We start from the raw sequence: 9,172 nt of genomic DNA on the forward strand, positions 1-9,172 counted from the left end.
AGCACTTATCATTATTTTAATTCGCATATTTTGTAAATTCAACTAAAAAATGTGTTACCTCCATCATTGCATTTTAATAAATTAATTCGAGTTTGATTTAATTATTAATTGAGCCTAATCTATGCAGGTCTAGTCAAACTCATTTGGGATGATCCCTGGACCCAAATCACATGCATTCCGTGAATTAGATCCTCTCAGATTCTGTTTTAGCCATTGATCCCAATTCCCCTGCATCACATACTCGTAGTCAATCTCTTCACGTAAACAAGTCTCCTTCGTTCCATATTTCAACCTCCCATGTTATCCTAGCTGTGAGCACTCCGAATCCGAATCAGCTTAAATCCTCATATGGTGTGTCCACGTTTCTAGCTTCCAACCTCCTCTCCCAAACTAAACAGAGTCCTCTCATGTCCAGCCACCCCCCCTTCGTAGATCCAAATCAAAGTCATCCGGTTCCTTCCAGCTTTTCGTGAGCCAATCCAACACCCTCCCACATCCAACTAGATCCCCAACTTCATCTCTTCCGAACCAATCCAGCCGCTTGCATCCTTATCCCTTCTTCAAATCCTAGCAACCGTATGCTCTCTTCCCAGCAAATCTAAGCATCCCAGCTTCATGGCTTTCGATCTTCTTCCCAAACTTCACGGAAACAGAACACGTCACCTCCCAGCTTCTTCAACCTCATCCGGATTCATCCCAGCGTCAACCTCCCGAGTCAACCCCAACGGTTCTCTCCCCTGATTTCTTCACCCGTTCGAATCAAGCCGAGTCCCAAGCTTCATATTTCGATCACTCCCTTCCGCATCCCCTGCTCCGTTATATCTCAACTGCCAACCTTCAAATCCCAAGCCTCCCAGCCATCCGCCATGCCCAATCCTCCCGTGATGCATGCAAGAGATCCCAACATCCCAGCTTGCAAAACAGAGCCAGCTCGTTCATTCCATCTTCCCCAACTTCCGGATGAGATCCACTTGTGTCACAGCATGTATTCCATATTTTCTCTTCCAAATCCAAACCAGCTTGATCTCTAGCATCCACGGATTAGAACTCCCCTTCCGGATTAACTCCCAGCCATCCCCTGCTTCGAAACTATCATCCTTATCTTCTTCCGAACCAAATCCAACGCCTTCCCAGCATTCGGATTGACCCCAGCCATGGGAACAGAACCAGGATATTCTCAACATCCACGCCATCATCCGCATCCATTCCAGCTCCCCTGTTCCCAACCGAATCTAGCTTTCCATCACCCACGGATAAGCCCAAGCCAGCCTTCATCTCATCCGCAGTCAACTCCCAGCTGCCAGCCGCGTCCAAGATCTCCTCCCACGCGTTGAAGAAGTGGCGATTTCTTCCACTCATCCCATGAGCTAGCAGCGTCCGAGATCCTCTCAACATCCACGTCTTCGCCATCCTCTGCATCCAAGGGAGCAACCGACTTCTTCAACGAAATCAGTTTCCAGACTATAATCCCAACGCCCGGATTAAATCTGCTACGTGTCTCGCCCGTGTCAGTTTCTTGGCCCTTATCTTCCCACGACGTGATGAGATAACAGGGGTCGACAGAGGCTATAAAAGAAGGAGATTTCTCCTCTTCGAGAATCAAGCTCGGGAGCTCATAGGCCAAATCCCACAGAAACAGAGGAGGGAGAAGTTTGGGTCTTTTTGGGAATGCCTTCTCAGAAGAAAAAAATAATGAATTGCTAGAGAAGGAAGGAGAGATCTAGGGAAGGGAGGAAGAAAAGAAGAAATGGGAGCCCGCTGCTGTGCCACTGCTGCTGTCGCCCACGACTCCATGGAAGGTTGATCTCCTCTCTAGGGCCGGATGCAGCCTAACAAAGAGATACAGGTTTTATGTATTTAATTTTATATTCTTGGAGTTGTATGAACTTATTATTTTTAATGGATATCCTCTTTTATCTCATATTTAATTTCTGTGATTTTAAATATGACGTTTATACAACTGTTCTTCATGATCACTAAGTTAATAAAAGATCACCCATGCTTAGGGAAGATGCAGTGTCCTGCCACATTAGTTTAGGATAGACATTTCATGCCAACCAAAGATGAATATTCCTAAATTACTTTTGTGAGATTTTTATTTAAATGCTTATTAGGCTTGTAGCCAATTTGCATGTCAATCCAAGAATAAATTAAAATATAATTAACTCTTGTTCCGATGTTAGTGGTGAATTCCTTGCCCTAGGTTTCCCCAAACTGATATCATTTTAATTGCATTTATTTTTTAAAATTGCTTACTTTAATTGTCTTCACAAATTTCATTTTTCAAATATTTTTAAGAAAACAACTGTACCCCAATCCCTATGGATCGATACCCGTAATCACTATCCTGCTAGATACGTGCTATTGCGTGGTCTTTAAAGTTGACTATCAATTTTTGGCGCCGTTGCCGGGGATTGCTAGCATAGTTGTTTTTCTTTTCATATAAAAAAAACTTTCAAAAAAAAAATAAAATAATATATATATATCTAAAATAAAATAAAATTATCTTTTATTTTTGTTACTTTCCTTATTTTTTTTCTCTCTTACTAATTTTTGCATTATTTGATCAGAAATGAAAGAGGAAATCTGGGACGATCAAAAAGGAAACTGCTGAAAAAGGAATGCTGTAGAGGTTTGCCTAAAAATAAAAAAAAATTTGCTGGGAAAATTCCCGTTGGTAACCTCTAAACCTTTCTTATTTAAATTGATTCCCAGTTTGCTTGAAATTTTGTGGTGATTGTTTGATTTTAAGTTCAGTAAAAGTGTGAATGCATGCTTGATACACATACACCAATTAATCCGCACATAGTAAGGGCAATCACCCCAACAAGATAAGAACTGGATTTCATCACCAGATTCTTGCCCAAATTAGGTGAACCAATTCACACATAGCTATCACTTTAATTAAAATCAATTAGACGTTGGCTCCTAGGGACATTCGAGCTCAATAGGACGAAGATCACCGAAAGTTACACCAATTTCGCTCTGTGGCTCAGCTGATGTCTAGGCAATCTTTGTCCCTTTAAGGGAGACAGTTCATCTGTTCGAGGCAAGTGATTTTTAAGTGGGACCTTTGCGAACGAATCGTGACCCCCCCACTTACCTGGGAGCTTACCTGGTCAACTCAGTTCATTAGACCAGATTGGAGGCTTAGATGCCCTCTTCAAACCAGTTAGGAGCTGTCTAGTGATTTTAGGGTAAACATAAGGAATTGATGTGTTTTTCTTTTAATGCATGATTTACCGCACTTGACTGATTAGAAAAATATTAGTGTATGCTAGGGTGTCGGTCCAGATCTTCTGAATTAGTACCTTTTGATTCTGAGATAGAGCGTTCTATTAGGGCCCTTCGAGCTGAAATCCGCACCTATAGAACCATAGGATCTGCTCCACCTATCGAGATGGCTGAAGAACAACCCAAGCTGTTAAAGGAGTACTTCACTCCTTCCATTTATACCTCTCCATCTTGTATTCGACTACCTGATACCACTGCCGCTGTACAGTTTGAGATTAAGTCTAGTGTCATCCAAATGCTTCCCTCTTTTTATGGACTCAACAATGAAGACCCATACAAACATTTGGATGAGTTCCTTGAGATCTGCACTACTGTCAAAATTCAGAACTTCACTGATGATGCTCTGAAACTTAGGCTGTTTCCTTTTTCTCTTAAGGATAGAGCAAAACAATGGCTCCATTCATTAGAAGCTAATTCCATTCTTTCATGGGCCCAAATGCAACATGAATTTTTAAAAAAATATTTTTCCATAGGAAGAACGAATCAATTTAGGCGTGCTATCACGAGCTTCTCCCAATCTGACGGAGAAGAATTTCATGAAACTTGGAAAAAATTTAGAGACTTACTCCGAAAATGCCCGCATCATCAAATACCCAAATGACAACTAGTGCAATACTTTTATGATGGGTTGTCTGAACGAAATCGTCAAATGATTGATGCTTCTTGTGGGGAAACTTTTATGCTTAAGAGTGAGCATGAGGCATGGCAGTTGTTTGAAAACCTCAATGAAAATTCCCTCCACCATGCCTCCTCCGCTCGTCGAGCACCCCGAATTCTCAAAGAAAAGGGACTATATATGAAGTTAGCCAGTCCATAGGTCTATCCGACAAAGTAGATGCACTGTCCCGCAAATTGGACCAGCTAATGTCTAGAGAACAGCTTCCAAACTTTCCCCAAGCACAAGTGTGTGCTCTCTGTTCTAGTCCGTCTCATACTGTTTTGAGTGCCCTTCGGCAGCACAATTTTCTGAATTTGTGCAAGAATAAGTAAATGCTGCCCAAACGCAATCCCAACCCGGTAATGATGCATATTCTACCACTTACAACCCGAGATGGCGTAACCATCCGAATTTCTCTTGGAAGCAGCAGACTCCCTATACTTCCAACCTTATTTCCAAAACTTTCAACAATTTCAGAATGTTAATCCCTACCGTCCTTCGACTCAATTTCAATACACTCCTCCTCCACCCCATAGAAACACAGCCTTTGAGGAGAAAGTGTTGACCGTCCTTCAAGGTTTGGAAACCATTACACAATTGGTGCACTCTCACATGCAATCCATCGCCAAGCTAGAATCCCAAATGGGGCAACTAGCTAATGCATTAAACAAGCGAGAGGAAGGAAAACTTCCAAGCCAACCACTAAGTAATCTTAAGGGACAATACATGGCTCAAGAAAATCAAGTAAATACAATTCATCATGAACAAGCCAATGCTTTGACTACCCTAAGGAGTGGACGTGTAGTAGACAATAAGATTGGGGAGGATAACAATAAGGAAGGTGAAGAAGAGGGTAGAAATGTGTCAAATGAAAATCTAAAACCTTCTTCTTCTTCTTCAGCTAGTCCACCTTCTGCCAAAACTCACATTCTAAAAGTTCCATTTCCTGAAGCTCTTAATTCACCCTCTCCCTTTGGCAAGAAAGGAACTTCACTAGAGGAGATGATGGAGGTTTTCAAACAAGTCAAAATCAACCTCCCGCTTCTTGATGCTATTAGACAAGTTCCCTCCTATGCCAAATTTCTCAAATTTTCCTCCTAGGACACATGTGCCTAAAAAGATCTTCCTAACTGAGCAAGTGAGTTCTATTCTCCAACACAATACCCCTCCGAAATTCAAAGATCCTGGTGCTCCCACCATCTCCTATTTCTTAGAAAATAATTTCATTGATCGAGCACTCTTAGATCTAGGAGCAAGTGTCAACCTTTTACCTTACTCAGTTTATGAGAAACTTGGGTTAGGTGAGTTAAAACCAACCTCGGTATCCCTTCAATTGGCTGATCGATCTGTAAAAACACCACGTGGGATAATTGAAGATATTCTTGTCAAGGTAGACAAATTCTATTTTCCAGTAGATTTTATCGTCCTTGATATGGAACATGAGCCTAATCCTAAGAAACAAATCCCCGTGATCCTTGGGTGGCCCTTTTTAGCTACAGCCAATGCGAGTATAAATTGTAGAACTGGGGTGATGAATATATCCTTTGGGAATATGAAGGTCAAGTTAAATATATTTCGTGCCTCTGATCAACCCGCAAAGGAAGTTGAGTGCTTCCTAATAGATAAAATGGATGATCTTTTAGAAGAAGCCCTTCCCTATATTTTGGCAGATGACCCTTTGAAAACATGCTTGGCCCATTTTGACTTTGATATAGAAAAGACCATAGCAGCAGTCAACTCTGTGCCCGATAATTAGTTTCCCACAAATTTTCTTCCTTGGAGAACTCGGCATGAACCCGATATGATTTGATAAGGATGCGCTACGTCTGGCTGAAGACGTTAAACTTAGCGCTTGTTGGGAGGCAACCCAATTTTTGTAGGTTATTTTTGTTTTTTTTATTACTTTTATTGCAGGATTCCTCATATTACTGATGCAACTAAGGTAAAATGCTTCTATCCTTCATATGCATCATATCTTCATCCACAATTAAAAAATATACAAAAAAAATAATAATAAAAAATAAAAAAATAATAATATAATATTAAAAAAAAATATTGAGGACAATGTCTGATCTAGGTTGGGGGGTATAGAATTCGAATTTTTGAAGAAATTTTTCGCATTTTCGCATTTTTGAGTAAATTTCACAAAAAAAAAAATCTAATCTTTATGCCTTAGTGCTGAAATGATAAACACACAAAGTATATAAAATCTAGAAAGCCCAATGACTAGTCAACAGTAAGTCAATTTGAGTTCTTTTTATTAAAAATTCTTTTAGCGAGTTGTAAGATAATTTTTATTTTGGAATTTCACAAACACACATGGCCTGCACTTCTAAGGGTTAGGTTCAACATTATATTGTTAAGTCTGGTAGCAACCTTGAGTCCTGATGAATCATACCTATCTGATTTACTGTAAAAAAAAAGAAAAAGAAAAAAAAAGTGAATTTAGTCAGGTACATTGAAAAGGGCTACCTATTGTCAAAGGTCAGCGGGCTTGTATGAGGAGCCCGAGCATAGGTCCGTAGGGAAGTCTTGATGCCTAACACCTTATGCCATCTGGTGTGGGAGTGTTGACTGAATGCTCGCTAGACGGAGGAATCATTACAAGAGTAAAAGTGCATAATTTATTTATAAATACAAAATAAAAAAAAGAAAGAGAAAGTAATATTGACCTTGAAAAAGATGATAGTTTGAAAGCGATCGTAAAAAATTTCGAGTAAACTGGAATATTACAGATAAAGCCCATGAGGTATTAAAGTAAACATCCACAACTCTCGAAATCCTGCAAGATAGGATGATTTTGAATCAGTGATTAGGTCTTATCTGACCAATTCTTGGAAACTACTAGCTTTAGCAGTATTTTGGGGAATCTAAAGCCTTAGCTTGTGTATGGTCCAGATTTCACCGAGCACCCGAGTATAAAAAGTCTTACAACTCTCTAACAGAAACTTAATGACTTCAACTTAAATTGCATACTGACCTAGGATTTGGGCTGACTTAGTAATTAAAACTTTGTGTGCTTTTAAAATTTTTAGCACTTATGCATTTGAAATTAGATTTTATAAAATAGTAAAATAAATTCTTTAGGTAACGACAGCAGTTTGTGGGTATCTAAGCTGGAAACCCTCACGAGACAAAACTCGTCCACTAGGGCCACCTAGGGGTTTAAAGCCTTATTGCATACGGTAAATGCAATCGCGATTCCTGCGAAAGTGAGTTAGTTTTTATTTTGCTTGAGGACTAGCAAAATGTAGGTTGGGTGGTGTGATAAGTGCTAAATAATGCATGAATTAATATCTTTATTCATAGCACCTATCATTATTTTAATTCACATATTTTGAAAATTCAACTAAAAAACGTGTTACCTTCATCATTGCATTTTAATAAATTAATTTGAGTTTGATTTAATTATTAATTGAGCCTAATCTATGCAGGTCGAGTCAAACTCATTTGGGATGATCCCTGGACCCAAATCATATGCATTCCGTGAATTAGATCCTCTCAGATTCTGATTCAGCCATTGATCCTAATTCCCCTGCATCACATACTCGTAGTCAATCTCTTCACATAAACAAGTCTCCTTCATTCCATATTTCAACCTCCCATGTTATCCTAGCTGTGAGCACTCCGAATCCGAATCAGCTTAAATCCTCATATGGTGTGTCCACGTTTCTAGCTTCCAACCTCCTCTCCCAAACTAAACAGAGTCCTCTCATGTCCAGCCACCCCCCCTTCGTAGATCCAAATCAAAGTCATCCGGTTCCTTCCAGCTTTTCGTGAGCCAATCCAACACCCTCCCACATCCAACCAGATCCCCAACTTCATCTCTTCCGAACCAATCCAGCCGCTTGCATCCTTATCCCTTCTTCAAATCCTAGCAACCGTATGCTCTCTTCCCAGCAAATCTAAGCATCCCAGCTTCATGGCTTTCGATCTTCTTCCCAAACTTCATGGAAACAGAACACGTCACCTCCCAGCTTCTTCAACCTCATCCGGAGCGTCAACCTCCCGAGTCAACCCCAACGGTTCTCTCCCCTGATTTCTTCACCCGTTCGAATCAAGCCGAGTCCCAAGCTTCATATTTCGATCACTCCCTTCCGCATCCCCTGCTCCGTTATATCTCAACTGCCAACCTTCAAATCCCAAGCCTCCCAGCCATCCGCCATGCCCAATCCTCCTGTGATGCATGCAAGAGATCCCAACATCCCAGCTTGCAAAACAGAGCCAGCTCATTCATTCCATCTTCCCCAACTTCCGGATGAGATCCACTTGTGTCACAGCATGTATTCCATATTTTCTCTTCCAAATCCAAACCAGCTTGATCTCTAGCATCCACGGATTAGAACTCCCCTTCCGGATTAACTCCCAGCCATCCCCTGCTTCGAAACTATCATCCTTATCTTCTTCCAAACCAAATCCAACGCCTTCCCAGCATTCGGATTGACCCCAGCCACAGGAACAGAACCAGGATATTCTCAACATCCACGCCATCATCCGCATCCATTCCAGCTCCCCTGTTCCCAACCAAATCTAGCTTTCCATCACCCATGGATAAGCCCAAGCCAGCCTTCATCTCATCCGCGGTCAACTCCCAGCTGCCAGCCGCATCCAAGATCTCCTCCCATGCGTTGAAGAAGTGGCGATTTCTTCCACTCATCCCATGAGCTAGCAGCGTCCGAGATCCTCTCAACATCCACATCTTCGCCATCCTCTGCATCCAAGGGAGCAACCGACTTCTTCAACGAAATCAGTTTCCAGACTATAATCCCAACGCCCGGATTAAATCTGCTACGCGTCTCGCCCGTGTCAGTTTCTTGGCCCTTATCTTCCCACGACGTGATGAGATAACAGGGGTCGACAAAGGCTATAAAAGAAGGAGATTTATCCTCTTCAGGAATCAAGCTCGGGCTCATAGGCCAAATCCCACAGAAATAGAGGAGGGAGAGAAGTTTGGGTCTTTTTGGGAATGCCTTCTCAAAAGAAAAAAATAATGAATTGCTAGGGAAGGAAGGAGAGATATAGAGAAGGGAGGAAGAAAAGAAGAAATGGGAGCCCGCTGCTGTGCCACTGCTGCTGTCGCCCATGACTCCATGGAAGGCTGATCTCCTCTCTAGGGCCGGATGCAGCTCTAACAAAGGGACACGGGTTTTATGTATTTAATTTTATATTCTTGGAGTTGTATGAACTTATTGTTTTTAATGGATATCCTCTTTTATCTCA

General features: G+C 41.3%; 1 long non-coding RNA gene across 1 annotated transcript; it reads left to right on the forward strand.

Moving 5' to 3' along the window:
• Nucleotides 1-285: 285 nt before the first annotated feature.
• On the forward strand, nt 286-9,172 carry LOC148702246 (uncharacterized). The gene is made up of 2 exons (XR_015969261.2): nt 286-1,846; nt 2,571-9,172. It is a non-coding gene; the product is annotated as an uncharacterized LOC148702246 (long non-coding RNA).

The sequence above is a fragment of the Phoenix dactylifera genome, chromosome 10 (assembly GCF_051530095.1).
Source record: "Phoenix dactylifera cultivar Ajwa chromosome 10, Ajwa_hap1_PhDact_Kaust_v1.1, whole genome shotgun sequence".
Taxonomy (NCBI): domain Eukaryota; kingdom Viridiplantae; phylum Streptophyta; class Magnoliopsida; order Arecales; family Arecaceae; genus Phoenix; species Phoenix dactylifera.